The sequence below is a fragment of the Athene cunicularia genome (assembly GCF_003259725.1).
Source record: "Athene cunicularia isolate RWA chromosome 2 unlocalized genomic scaffold, athCun1 chr2_part1, whole genome shotgun sequence".
Classification (NCBI taxonomy): domain Eukaryota; kingdom Metazoa; phylum Chordata; class Aves; order Strigiformes; family Strigidae; genus Athene; species Athene cunicularia.
In genome coordinates, this window is record NW_020799095.1 from 108,473,817 (window position 1) to 108,489,277 (window position 15,461).

Here is a 15,461-nt window from a genome sequence, read left to right on the forward strand (position 1 = left end):
GGGGGGGGGGGGGGGGGGCGGAAAAGATAACTTTGAAATGGATCCCTTTCTGCATCTACTTCAGAGTGGTTTGGATTAAGAGTTATTCCAGCAAAACTTGTCATAAAGAAAGAGTGAACAGTTAAGGCTGGATTGGCTTAAGGCAATATTATTGCCAAATTCTTCATAATGTGAAACCTTAGCCAGTGCTGGCTTTTCTTGCCTCGCTGTAAAACGTATGCATCACTGTAACATAACTTCTTGTTTATAAAGAGGAAGATATTAGAGAAATATGTTATTTTAGTGTATGAAACAAAGCAGAAACCTGATCAACCCTAGTTAATCCAAGTGCATTCTGTAAGATGGTATAATGCCTACCAGAAAAACATATCAAAATGCATAGTACATTGGTACATACAGAAGTGCATCAATAGCAAACTGCAGTCCAATGTGCAAACCACTGACAGGTGCCTAACAAAATTGGTGATTGTGTTGGATGTGGAAGCCAATAGACATAGGCACTGACACTGCAAGTAGAACAGATTTTTGGTTAGTGTGATAGAAATCGAAATGCAGACATCAATGACTCTGAGCTAAGCTTTAAAGAAAGGGATACCTCAAATAACTGAAGGAAGGTTGTTTTCTCAAAAAGGAGCAAAGAGGAAAAACTTCTTGGTTGAAAAGGAGCTAAATATAATGTAGCAGCCTGCGGCTAAATAGATGATAAATACACATTCTCATCTGTTTGTCCTGTTAGGTCTGCTACCTGCTGCTTGATATACTGGCTTGGCACTTATTATGCCAAAACCCCAAAAAAGTTTGCCAAATCTGTCACACTAACTAAAATCACATGAGCTGAGCTCTGTTACACTCTTTTGGAGTTCGAAGATAATTACTGCATCTCAAAGTTATTGGGCAGGAAGGCAGGCAAAGGTATTCCTTTATAGGAGGAGGGCAGGTAGGCTGCTGCAAAAAGTAAGTGTCACACTGCCGTTGGCTAAAGCTTTGAACCCAGCACTGTTTCCATGGCATTTGCATCTTGGAAACTCCAGTTTACAAAAGGTTGAGGAGGGATGGGAGAGAACAACAGAATTTACAGAAGTTGGCTTACTGCTCTATGTGGAGAAAAATCTAGTGGCTTCCCAAGCAGGGTTAGAAGTCTTCCTGAGAAGGGATGCATGTACTTTCCTACTAAGTTGTTAAGTAGGACATGCTTGGATTGACTCTATGTGTAGATGACCAAAAAAAGTTTGGTTGCTTTGTAAATGAGAAGGAGGGAACAAAGTTTTATAAGAAGTCTCTAGCACCTTTTTCATGCCAATAGATGACTTGAAATGAAATGAAATGGCAGAAGAGCAGAACCACTGGGACAAAACTGTGTTTGAAATGACAAGAGCAAAAGAGGTGGGAAGCTCTGTCATGCGCTCAGTAGCAGCATCTCACATCATCTGGGTCAAACTAGGTCATTTCTCATGAGTTTGGAGTTGGAAATTAATTCTAAACTCAGCTCTGTTACTTGATTTCTTTGCTTTGTCCTTGTCTTTGTGGCTTCCATATACTGCTGCAGAGCCTGGTCCTGAGAAGAGTAGGAACAGTGAGACAGCATAGGGTTGGGCTGTTAGTTAACAGTAAGTTGAGAAATCTTCCCAACTGTTAAATGTATGGGGGTTTTTGTTTTGGTTTTTGTGATTCATACACAGCTCATAAAACCAGCAGTTCTTTCCTCTGACACTGGAAGCCTTAATCTTTTGGTTCATCTTTTCAACAGGAAAGCATATGTAAATAGTGATATACACTGTTTTCTGATTTACACTCCAAGTTTGTCCATTTCTGTAATTTGTCAAGCTATTCTCCACTCAGTGAATGCCTGGATAGCAGCCACAACGGGTTTGCTTGAATTCTTTCAGTTGCTAAAAATAAGTTGGTTTTGGAGTTGTTTTTTATAACCACTGAGGATATTTGAAGCAATAATAGGTGACTGTCAGCCTATATTATAAATTGTTTTCATGCAACACCACATTCCCAGCCCTTGGCAGGGAGGGAAAAAGATCTGTGCAGTATGGTAGAAAGTATCCAGTCCACTACTAGCTTGTCTTCTGCTAGAAGAAGCAGAAGACAAGGCTCTGCACCCACATGGGGCATACAGCTCCCTGTGAGATAGTTTGGAAAATATGTTGTCAGATGTACTAGAAGGCATTTGATTTAAATCACCTTAGTAACATTCTGTCCTAACATTTTGTCTTTGGTCCTTCAAACCAACAGCTATAGATACTACTTTTTATAGTATAACTGTATGATGTGCTTCTAGAAGCTGGTGTGTGTATATATATATATATATATTTTTTTTTTTTTTTTTTTTCCCCTGCAGATTTCCTTTGCTTTACTGTCCTTTTTTCACATAGTTACTTGGCTTTTGGCTTCCTTTCTCATACCCTTGCCCAATCCTTGGGGTTTTTTTCTTCTTTTTTTTTTTGTCAATATTCATTCAGAAATAAATCAATGTTTTACAGCATTTCAAGGGATATTATCATAGAAGCCCCTTCTGTGTCAGTTTGCACGAATGGGTTGAACAGGTACTTAAGTTTGTGGATGTAGCAATAGCTACCAGAAAACAAGTTCACAGGGAGGAAAAGTATGCACTGAGAGGGAGCAGGTGAAAGCTTCCCAGGACCAAATAAACCCTAAAAAGCAGTGATCCACTGAACATCCCAAGATTCCCATAAACTTCAAACAGCAAGTGTCTGCCAAATCCGTCCAAGGCCACCACCAGCACACACTAGCATCAATGGCAGGTTGTGTAACGACTGCATCTGAGAAAGTGGCAAGCATAGGCTCCAGGACTGTAGCCTGGTAAAGCAAGGGACGCCCTGAGGGACTTTTTGAACACCTAACTGGAAACCAGTCGCCCACCAATCTGACCCCACTGTCTGCGCTTGGCCTCCTGACTGATGCTCCAGCAGGGTGACACAAGTTATTGCAGGAGTGGAGTGTAGGAGTGGGATAACTGAATACACCATGTGAATAGTCATTGGCTATTAGTAAAATCTGCCCAGTTCTGTTAATAACATTTTCCACTAAATATTGAGCTGGTTTCCCCCAACACAATCCCCCCATCAGGGGAACAGATAGTATAATACAGGGAACTTGCAGCTATGTGTAACTTTAAAACATTGAACAAATCATAATTTCCTGTCTTGAAAAATGTATAATCCTTTTTCTTACCTGTTTCACTATGTGGGATTTTGTGAGATTCCTCTTTAAATTGTTGTTAAAGAAATTTCTTTTTTTTTCCTGTTTTAAGGTCTTTTCCATTTTCCAGATCCTCTAGATCTTTATCCTCTTGCTTTTCTACCCCTTGACCTTTTCCTATGTTAACCAGTGTGGAAGGACTAAGTTATTTAGATGTCTTTGCACATGACTCTTTAGGAGATGGGAACCTGTTCTAAAATCAGTGCAGCCTCTGTGTGTTGGGGAATTCTGAGGAATTGAATTGCACTTGCTAGTTTATGTGGAGTGGTGATATGATGCCAGTGTCTGCAGCTGAGACCTGTGCATGGCCTGGCATGTTGAAACATGGCATCCTTTCCTCCCTTATGTTTTCCTTGCACACTTTTATCCCTTCACCCTTCCAAAGAAGACTCCAGCTCCCTATCGTTACCATCCTCACACTCACTAACTAGGACCTCTACTGCATTCCTTTGTCCGCCTAAATTAAATTCCACCTTAATGATCTGGTGTTTCCTACCACTCCCTTGCCTGGGTGCTGCTCCAGCATCTCAAGCCAGAAGTACAGGTCGAGGTGTTGGCATGGATTATGGAGCAGGTGGAGACCTGGCAGTGCTGCTGCACACAGCAGCAAGTGCCAATTATCTCATCTGGCCATAGCCATCACACTGCTCCCTCTACCTCTACCTCAGATAAGTACCTGTATGCAAGCAAAAAGTCAGGAGCTGTTGCTGATATACGTACAGGTCAAACCAAAGAGGTACATCATCATCAGTTTTCAAGTTTTAGGAACCTCTGCTATGAGGACTTCTGTTTTTTTCTTTTTTAAGACTATACAAGTGAAGTTCAGTGTAGTAGTGTTATTCAAATCACTCTCAAACCAAGCTCTACATACTGAAGACAATTCAGTAGTTATCTCTCTTCAATATGCCATAAATACCACCCTCTTCAGAAAGTGCAGTGTGGAAGATGTTCAATGAGCAAACTGAGTCTTGCATTTCGAAGGGAATTGCCACATCTCTCCACTGCTGTTGCCTGTTAGAAGGTCTGGTCAACCCCTTCTGATGCAAGATTACTTCTAACCATTGTCTTAAGAGTGCCCCATCCTTACAGATTATTGGAGCAGTGCCGTTAGATCCCATCTTAAGTTCAGGGGGGCCTACTTGAGCAAAAGCCAACATACCATGATGGATATGCTGTTCCTTTGCCAATAGGATGCCTGAGGTTTGTCAGCTGTGCTGGAATCACTTTCCACATTAAACAAATGGAGGGAAAAAAAAAAAGTACATTGAAAAGCACAGCTTAAGAGGCTTGGAGAGATGCAAAGAAATGAAACAATAACATGTTTAATAGCTAATTCCCATTCTGGTTTGGCTTTAAGGTAGCTTCAGCCTTCCAGTCTGCTAGCAGTCTTGCTAAGCTCTCTGCCAGGATGAGTCACAGCTCCTGGAGCTGGGATCCAGTCCTTTAGACAAGCCATCTTTAAAGGTCTGTTTACCTTTCCTGATGATAATGAATTTGAGTGAGAATTGCTTTCTTTTCTTCCTCTTAAACCAGGGTTTATGATGAATATAAATTCACCTGTGGGAGCTTCTTGCATCCTTCAATCCTGATTCAATCCGAGCACCCCTGGTCTTCTGTTCGGTGTAGTTTCATGCTGTTATGCAGAGATAGATGCCTTTGGAATACCCCTCCCTGCTGGGCTGTCTCAACTAGTTGACTAGGAATGCAAAACAAGCAATAACCAGAGCCCTGGTCTGACTGTAAACCATTATTTACCTGCTAGGAATGATATTTCCTGCTGACTGATTAAGAAACTTAGCCACATAACCCTAGTATGTAATTTATGGCAGAAATTGAAACCCATATATGGTTGCTACTGCTTATGTTTCTGTAGCCTGTAATGTAGCACTTGAGAGAATGTATGTGACAACAAATCTAGCAATTGTAGGCAATTGCACCTAGGAACACAGAAGGCACCAGACCTTAATGTGCCTGCTACAAGTGGGCACCATCATGACTTCATTGTGAAGTAAGACACTTCAAAAGTTTACCAATGTTTTTGTGTTGTATTGGCAAAAACATAGTTGCTGGGTATCACTTTATGTCTTTGTCAATGGTAGATTTTTTTTTTCCCTCCGAAAAGCTGTTCGGGCAAGTGCAGCAAGGCCCCTGTTGCATGACACAACGGTCATAACTGATTGCCTGTGCTCAGAAGAAGCCTGGTCAGATGAAGAAACAGCAATGTGCCTGGCAATTATGAATAAACTCTGAATGTAGCACTGCATAAGGGAGCTCATAGATTTGCTACTATATCAGAGGGACATCTGATTGTTGTGCAGATGTGTAAGACACTGAACCATTGTGAATGCAGCTGAATTAGGGTTTTGTAATGAAGGACTTCTCCCCTTGTTTCATTTTTAGCATACAGCTATTGCATCACTGACCAACTGATACTGACAAAGACCATTCAGTGAGTCTTTTTTTTTTTTTTTCTCTTTCCCACTGTTTGCTTGTTGAACTAAAGGTTTTCATGTTTTCTTTTCAGTACCAAATTGCTGCAAGGAATAGTTCAAGCCGGCAACCAGGGCAAGTGTTTGGATGCTCAAAGTAAGTACATTTGTGTGTTTGTAAGTGTTACAGTACTAGCGACTGAGGAAGTACCCAAGAACTTGTGTTTGAGGTCTGTAAGGCAGTAGCTTGATACTTTTGGTATCAATAATAAGTGATATTACTTTGCAATGTTTTATTACACATCTTTGTGTAATTAATAGATTCAAGTCATCAGGAATTATTCATTCATGAAACAGAACTGATGAAAGCTAAACTAGATGCCACAGACCTTTATGAAATAATTTGGCTTTTTAACTGGAGTAAGAAGGAAATGCTGGCAGAAAGGAATTTTAAAAAAAAAAAAAAAAAAGAGAGAAAAAAAAAACAAAACCAAACAAACGGAAACCTAAAGGTGAAAAATGATTCCCCCTTTCTGTTTGGGACCTTTGAGAAATTGTATTCTTGCTTTTGTTTTGTTAAATGTTGACTCTTCACGTTAGTGCTGCCTTTCTAATGTTAAGTGGACAAAGCAAACTACACTAAATGCCACTGTACCAGGTTAATAATTAATGTCAGATAGAATTTGTAAGGCACTGTCCCTTTTTTAATCCCCAACTATAGAACTTTAAATCGCATCCCACCGAGTTAGATGTTAACCTAAACTGTCCAGCCTCTAGTTTGGCGTTTCGCGAAATCTGCACAGAGTCACCTGCAGAGAGGGGAGGGATCGATGACAGCAGGAGATAGGAGGCCCACAAGGTGGCAATGTTTGGAAAGCCTTGGAAAGGATGCTCCTGCAACAGATCTGGGCTTCCTGGGGTTGCCATCACTCCCTGCCCTTGTATCATTGCTGCTGCATCTGTGCTATTAAACAAGGAATCTTCACTATTGCCGAAATGGGGCATGGGATACCCGGTGATAAGCCTCCTATTTGAACAGATTCGCGATTGACAGTGCTCACCATATTGTGCTGGATACGGTACGTGCCTTTTCCCTTGGCAAGGGAAGTGCTGTAGCGTTAGTGGTTTGCAATACAGCATGGGGTTGCTTTATTCATAGCTGGCACTGAAAATAACGTGCAGCACTGAAATGAGGCTAAGGCTGTGTAATGAAGGACTTTCATTTTAAAACATACTACTGCATTTCTGCTGATGCTTGTAAAGCTGTACAGTGTATAAATGCTAACTTTGGATATAGGAGGTGTCTTGGTTTGTGGTGATACTTTGTACTTAGAAGTAAAAAGGTTTATGTGAGCTATTTTAAAGACTTTGTTTCATAGTGAAACTAGTGATTTGCTCCAAGCTGTTTAAAAAACTTGAATCAAGTTTGCAGAAAGATTTCTCCAGATACATGATAGACATGAGAAATTAAGAGTAAATTCTATGGGAAATACAATAGTTGCCTGTCTTCATGGGCACAGACGTGAGTAAGGAGAAGAGACTGACACGGGGAGAGAGTTAAATGAGAAGCCACAAAGTTCAGATTCATGAGGTTATGAGAGAAGAGTTACTTTCACAGCAATTAGAAGATATGCAGGGCTCAAGAGTACCTGGAGATTCTCGGTAAAAGAACAGTCTATAATTTAGAGCTGAAAGAGACCTGTATTCTTCAAGGATGAAGTTCCAGACTACAGGAGGCATCTGAGAACAAGAACTAGGAAAATGTAACGTCCTCCCCCTGTGAATACACTGCTTCCCATGGGAGTGTTGCAGATGAAAGTGCAATGGGGCAGTGTCCTGTGCTGAGCCACAATGGGTTTCATCTATCACATTCTCCTCTTGCGTGGAGTAGGTGCCACTGCTTAAAGTCAAGCTTTGTCACTGTGGTTATACTGGCATTGTCACGAGTACTTGGAAACAACAGGAAATCTAAAGAAAACTGTGAGCATTGAGATAGTGTGCAGCCACCAAATGGACATTTATAAAAGCAAACTGCATCCCACCTGTCTAATAGAAACTTATCTGACACATGCAGATTTCCTGCAATGAGTAACTCTCTCTGTGGAGCAACAGGCAGTTTTCAAGCATATTCCCTGCGGATTGCTGCTTACTGTGTAACCTTTCCTTTCCAAATCACTTAGTCTTTATGGCCTATTATATGTCAAAATAAAGATCTAACAATCAGCCTTCTAATACCAGAAATTCATTATATTGCTAGAGAATTAGCTAAGCTATTACAATTGCAAAAGACAAATCCATGTAAGTATCATATACTAGTCTTCACTTGAGAAACCTTCCAGTCAGGTTTCAGTGCCTTTGAGCCTGACAAATGGGTGTATTTTTTCATGGAGTTAAATTATACGGACAACAACATGAGGGATGGATGTTGGAACATCCAAGGAATTTTACAGTTCTTGCATCAGGTGCTCTCGTGTGTGAGATGCAGATAAGTGGGCTTTTGGCAGTTACAGTTCCTTGCTTGATGTATTATCACTAAAACAATTACAATATACCGTAACATTAGAAAGCAGGTTTGGTTTCTACTGAACATTAGCTCAGGAATTACCAGTAATTTTGAGATAGGGGAAGAGAAAGCAAATAAATTAAAAATATGTATATACATATATATATAATACATTTGTATGATGAACTACTAATTCATGAAGTGTTCAGGAGAGATCTGAACAAAAAGGCCCATATGAGCTTTTTTCTGCACAGAAACAAATGTCCTCTGGCCATTAATGCTAAAAGTACATATAGTTACTTCAGCTAGGCAGACTAAAGAAGTATTTCCTCTCTCTACTTTCTCCTCATCTCCCAGCACCAGCACTAGTGCAGAATAAAATACTACTTCTAGATAAGTGCACTTTGTTTCCTGCTTGTTTCCCCAAACTGGTCCCCTTAATGTCCACCAGAGACCTGACTTCTCTAAGGGCTGCTTTGTACCTTCAGCCAAATGATTTAAATATGAAATAGGTGAACTTCTGGGCTGAGTGGACTGCTTCAGAAGAATTTTCATTCCATGGAAATAACACAAGGTCCACCAAAATGTAGTGGAGGACATCTGTTTAGGAGTCAGTCCTGCATAGGATACAGCTGCTTTACAGTTGGTTTTAATCCAACATGAGCAAACTGGAGACCTAAATCCTGAACCTAAGAGAGCAAAGTTAACCGAAGTGGAATGTTTGTTTATGGCTGCGCGCTCACCAGTCCCATTCTCTTCTTAACTTAGGAATTGGGTAGATTGGATAGCCTTTTATGGTGCTGTCTGAAAATATTCTGAACTTTGGGGTGATATTTATTTTTTCAGTGCCCAATACCAAAAATTATCCCACAGGAGCTCAGCAAAGCAGCTTACTCATCAGGAACGTAACTTTGCTTTTCAAAAAGATAACGTGTGGTTTTGTTCAGACTTAATAATGAGATCCTTTCCAATGCAGAAGCTGTCAACAGCACTGACATACATTCACAGTTACAAAAACACATAGCCTTGTGGTTGGGGTTTTTATTAAATAGAAACCTCATTTTCTACTGTAATGAGGAAAAGACACTGTTTTCATGCCACTAGTACCTTTTGTGCTCAGTTACAGAAGCATTTTTTTTATTTTTAAACACAATATGACTGTTCAGAGGTTACAAAATGTTGCTACTTTATGCCATGACTGTTGAAGCCATGACAATATACAATAACATAAAGGAAGAATGATACCTTTGTTTCTAGTTGTCTTTTGTTGCCTTCTGCATTTTGCCTATCAATGGCACTTCATTTAAAAGCTGAAGAATGTTTATTAATGAATGATTCAAGTAATGATTTCAGTTTTGTTCCAGCAGTTTTTAAACCAAAAAACCCACAGCTTTTTTTCTTGGGGGGGGGGGTGTCCACCTTAAAAATATTAATCCCTGTTAGCTATGTCAAGTATTTGTAGTGCATCCAAATGCTATAAAAGTAACTGTGTCATTTTTCAAGGCAGTTTCTTGACTTCATAAATACAACCTTGCAAATGTGCACAGGACCTACCTCGATTCTGTGCAGTCATCCTGACTCTGCCATCAATCTGGATCTGTTAGGAAAATGGATGCTCTTTTTCTAGCAGTCTGTTCTGCTAGTCTGTCTGCAGTACTGACTGCGAGTGTGACCATTTGCTGATCACTTTAATGTCTGGAAGGTGCTAACGGCAAAGTGCTAAGTAGCCCTAGATTTCATCCAGGGAAGGAAAGGCAAAAGCAGGAGAGATAGAGGAAGGAAGGGAGATGGAGGAGTGTAAAACGAAGATGGGAAGACAAATTTGGGCTGACACAGTGGTGACCCCAAGTGCTGCTGAGGAATATGACAAAGAACTGAGCTGAAACCAAAACACTGTTGCAGATGAGGTGGGAGGCATGTCGAGCTCAAAGTGTCATGGCTGTGTTCCCATCTGTACCTTCTCTTTTGTGAAGTACCCGTATCCCTGTCCTGTCCAGTGGTGTGGTAGGTGCTGCATATCTTACCTGGCCTCCTCTCCCATGATGCTGCTAAAGCCTGTACCTGCACATCAGGTGCTGGAATGCTGAGGTGCAATGTTCAGGGCCTCCAGCATCAGAGTAAAATCCATGGGGCAGACAGGGTCCCAGAAACCCATCATGCCTGCTACGAGCCCAAGAGTAAAGAAAGACTTGATTGAAAGAGTTCATTCAAATATTGTACTTTGGGGAGGGGAGTTTGTGGGGTTTTTGGCTGTTGCTGGCTTTTCTGGTTTTATTCGTTCAGATTTTCTCTTAATCTAAGTATCGGCATTTTCCAACATTTCTCTGCAATTACTGGGGCTGGTAACTTTGGTTTTCATTAGCTGACTGCTAGGATTCTTATATAATTATATTGCTCCATGATCTGCAGCGTCCAGAAAATCACACTATATAGTGAGTCACATTAAAGCATGAGTTGCTGGCAACACACAAGACACTAGTGAGGTCAGGTGGAAGTAGCATGCATTTAATTTTCTAAGTTGTCCTTATGGTAAAAATGTTGCTTATAATAATGGCTTCTTCAGCCTTCTTAGAGACTTCTTTAGCCTTAGGTAGAGTGTGGGAAGGCCGCTGTTTTGTGCACTGGTCTTGCCTTGCAATACAAGGTAGCAAAATTAGAGGTTTTCAGTGTATTGGGACCTAGTAATTTGTTGTCCCTGATACATTTCCTCTGTTGTTAATTCAGGGCTTGCACTTCAGCCCCAGTGTTTTAATCATCTGTATTGTTTTGCATATTTGTTCCTACCTGAGTCTGGAGCAGGCACAGAAACAGGCATGTGGTGGGAGGTGCTTACACATGGCAAAGTTGATGGCATCTGGCTTGAGCCTATAAGCCTCAGCTAGAGATCTGCCACCAAAGTGTGCATAGCTGCAGCCCCAGTTAAAAGTCCTCTCTGATTGATTAGACAAGCCAGATACATGTCATGGTTACCATTTAGTGTGGGGATGGCCAGTAGTGCTTCTCTATGAACATCCACGCCTCACAGAAGGAAGCTGGCAGTGCCCCCACATTAAGGTTTATGCAGTGGTTTCTATTAGAGCTTCATCCTCTTACGCAGGGCCTGGATTTGGCTTGCTACTAATGACCTCAGTGGGCTGCATGGGATAAAAGCCTTCTGAACAGCACTATAGGAAACACTCTTCCATTTCATTAGATTGTAGGTTTTCAAAACAATAACTAGTTTTCATCTTGTGTCTGTAGAAAAGAACAATATTGACTGTACTGAAGTATCTTCAGACTTGGTCTGATTTCGTAGCTAGGATCTTTTCCATCTAATATAAGAGGCTTCTTATAATCTTTTAAATCTACAGCTTATGTTTGACAAGTGGGTCATTGGTTAATGGAAGCACATAAATCCAGCTGTTTATCTTTTCAGTAAGATCATGCACTTTCTGTATGCTCTTGTCTGCTCAAAATGGAGATGTGTACATTTTTAATGGCCCTCCCTCTATTTGAGAGTAGGGGTGTGAGCTTTATATTACACTTTATCTGTTCCCTACATTTAAATAAAATCACAGTAGTGCTTCAGTTGGTATCACATTTGATCCAGAAATTTATGGCAGCAGGTGTGGTACTATTAATTTAATTACTAGGTGTTATTTTTTAAAAGTCGCTAATTTGACTTTATAATGAAAATTTACTGTTGTGCACTGCTTGCAAGTTTTCTTGCTTCCTCATTTTTCTTCCCCAAGCTCCAGTATTTGTGTGTTGCCCTTAGCAGATGCACCTTCCACTAAAGCAGGCCAGCAGTAGCTTTCTCCCAGCCAGTTTTGCCCCTTAACAACCAGGCAAGGACATTTTTTGGCTAATTTGAAATATCAGGATTTCAGAAAGTGCTTGGTAAGCTTTCTGTAGGATGCTAGTATCTAAATAAAGAACTTGCAGCACTAGGTTAATAAAGGTCTCAAAGTATTCATGAAAACTTGGTCTGATATGTCAAGTTCCAAAAGTCCTCTTAGGGAGTACTTGTCAGTGAGAGAAGTTTCTTGACACAGTTTGCAAATCTTTTTTTTTTTTTTTTTTTTTGAGTTCAGAGTCCTAATATAAATGTAACATGGTTAAAGCTGTCTGTAAAAAACATTAGTCCTCTTCTTTTGAAGGGTATTTTCCTAATAAAGACTTAGGATAAACACTAAGAGGATAATGAACATTGACTTGCCATTGGAAAAAGTCTGTTTTCCATCAATAAATGAGGAAACTAAAACTTTAAGATTATTAATAGTATTGTGTAATGTAACAATTAGACTGTACTTAAAAAAAAACAAACAACAACAACAAAAACAACCCAACCAAACAACAAAAAAAACCACCCAAAAACCAGTTTCTTGCTCCCAAATGCTCTAGCGTTTGCAAGTAGTATTACAAGTGTGTTACAGGTCTGAATACTTAACAGCAAATTAAAAAATGTGTGCATGAAATGATCAGAAAGTAAACAGAGTGCCTCAGATGCTTGCGTTTGGCCTGTAAGGAGCCTGAAATAACTAAGAGCAAGTCTATCTGTATGTTAAGACACCTTTCTGTTAAAAAAATTGCATGTATGTAATACATATATTTGTTCTAGCCCAAAGGGGAAGCACTCCTTGGTTTCTCTGTGAGCTAGTGATCACAGGAAAATCCTTGCAACCTAGTCTTTCAGAGGTGCTGAGGTGCCTCAGGGATTTCAGCTCTTTAGTGTGTTCATGGTGGCAATGTGTCACACAAGGTGTGTGAATCCTGAGTGTTTTGCAGCCCTTAAATACCAGTGTCACTTCTTGGGATGGCTGCCTGTGAATGTGCATGCACCTTAGCTGGCAAGTACTGGAGCACATTCCTCTCAGCCTAGATGAAATGAGACATAATTAGCTAATGACAGTATGTTAGCCAAACAATAGGTATGCTGGGGACTTTGTCTGAAGGAAGGAAACAAATTTGACCCAGGTTCTCTGCAGGTGGCTGATGAAGAAAGTGGAAATTGCCCAAGCCTACAAGGGATTGTGCCTGACAAAGGAAGGGTGGAAAAGAATGGGAGAAAGAACAATGGGGAAACCTCAGGTGTGGAAGAAATCCTGAGATAAAAGGGAGAAGGTGCTCATCTAGCTGTAGCAATGGAGAAAAGGGATAGGATTTTCTTTGCTGTAGAGCTGGAAATACTGTGTGGATCAGAAAGCAAACTGGAAGAAAGATGGGGATCCACCATAGTGGTGCTGAGAGTGCAACTTGCACAGACTTGTGACAGTAAGTGTTTTGAGGAGACTTATCATAACCGCAGGGCCTGTTTCTGTGCTTGTAAAGTGAGGAAAGATGACAGTTTTTTAAAAAATGCTATGAATGACACAGATAAAAAGCAGTTATGGAGAGAAGGGGCAGGTAGCATACAAACAAAGCACACCGCTTTCTGTGTAACTTCTTGGCATTCACTACTTTGATGGGCATGAAACACATTCTTTTTGTAAGAGAATGGTTTGTAGCACACTGTAAGGACAAGAAGAAACTGTGTGGAGTATTTTACAACAAGGTACTGGATTCTTGGGCCAGGGTTTGCAATCACAGGAACACTTAACATGCTACTGAATGACTTGCCAGTACAATTTTGATCCTGGTCAGGCATGAATATGCTCTGTTCACATTAGCTAGAGTATATAACAATGTTTATGTTGGCTTTTTGCTGGGTGTGGGAGGATGGACACTTAATTAACAGTTTCCTGGGACAAAGTGTAACCCCTTCAAGTCTTGGTTTGAAATGATCCAGCCCTTTGTCTGCTGGTTGAAGCATTTTTGATTCAGTAATAGGTATCCAAAAACTTAATTGACCATCTGCTGGAACCATTACTTTTTTGTGCCAGCCTTCTCCTTTCCTCTTTCGCAGTGGTGATCATCTTGGATAGGTTGATAGTTGTTGACAAATGCAGTGTTCCTTGTGATGGGTTATAAACCCTGTGCAAGCTTCACGTGTTCAGTATCTGTAATGCTGATCTTGGGCAAAGTGCAACACCTGTACACTGAACAGATCGTAGTTAATAATCATTCAGAAGCATTTAAACTTCTCCTCCTTGTGTTATATGCAGGAATTGGATACTCATGTGGAGCATTAAATTACTTGGATAACGTGCAAATCAAATGGCTATCAGCTTCACAACACTTACTGTAAAAAAGGAACAGAGAAACATTGATCCCAAGAGCCTTTATTAACGATTCTTGAATTCTTAGTATGTAGTATCAATACGAAGTCAAGTTTTCAGCAGAGTAACGTAACAAGTTATGTAGCAGAAAGTCATCATCTACCAATAAAGGTATCACTTCAGTGTGGGATACGGCCATACCACATTCTCATGTTAGACATTTCTGCCCTTGACAATTGGTGTTGCAAAGATCCCTCTTTGTCCTCCCCCATGCCCATGTTGCTTTTACGAAATATGTCATTAGACTGAAATGCTTTCAAAGTATATTGCTGATGTGTTCAGTGTAGAACAGTAAGAAGAAACATCAGAGAGGTAGATTGTCTACTCCTACCCGATTTTGTCATCTTTCTGCTTTTTTTCAGACACCCCTTTGTAGCCCCAAGAAAGCCAAAGATTCTTCAAGAGCTGAAAATACATAAAGAAATGCTAGGCTTTTCTTCTTCTCTCATGTTTCCAAACCTTTCTAGGCTTTTACAATTTATAACTTGTTTCATTGGTTTTGGTCAGGATATGAATATCTGAAGCTCTGACTTTTTCCAGTAGTAACAGTCATAAGCTATACTGTATGGAAACTTGAAAATCCCAGATCCCTCTCTTCTAGAACACTACGCTCACTTTAATTAAAGTTTTTGTCATTCTCTGACAAAGTCTAGGAATCCAGATTACCTGAACATGTTTTTAATTTGGCTTTTCACAGTCTTGACATCTGAAGTCTGAAAAAACAAGCTTAGAAAACTACTTAACACCTCAGTGCAAATGGAAGTGGCAATGGTGAATCTAGAACAGCTCCAGCCAAATAATTCCATGTAAATGCATGTGAATGAGCCATGAGTCAGCCTCCTGCCTCAATTCCTTTTAATCGGTATTAAAGGCAGAGTGAAACAGGGAAGTCGTTACTCCATTTATTGATCGCAGCCTCCATTTACAGGTTTGCAGATGAAAGCAGCTCCCCAAGGTGTGCATGAAACTCTGCTATAGCCTGGTGGATATCACTGAACACAAATGTAACAGACACTAAAGAGTTCAGACTTTCGGTTTGGTCTGGAGTTAGTGCAAATAAAAATTGTTTTTCCCTGGAACCGTCCTTCACTGAGTGCTTCCTGC

The 15,461-nt window shown here is 40.4% G+C and overlaps 1 protein-coding gene across 1 annotated transcript in view; it reads left to right on the forward strand.

Annotated features, from left to right (window-relative positions):
• The first annotated feature begins 5,752 nt into the window (after positions 1–5,752).
• Positions 5,753–15,461, forward strand: part of MAPRE2 (microtubule associated protein RP/EB family member 2) — a 73,915-nt gene continuing 64,206 nt past the window's right edge. The window contains exon 1 of the mRNA XM_026841364.1: positions 5,753–5,814. The gene's annotated coding sequence lies outside the window, so the exon portion shown is untranslated. The remainder of the gene's footprint in view (positions 5,815–15,461) is intronic.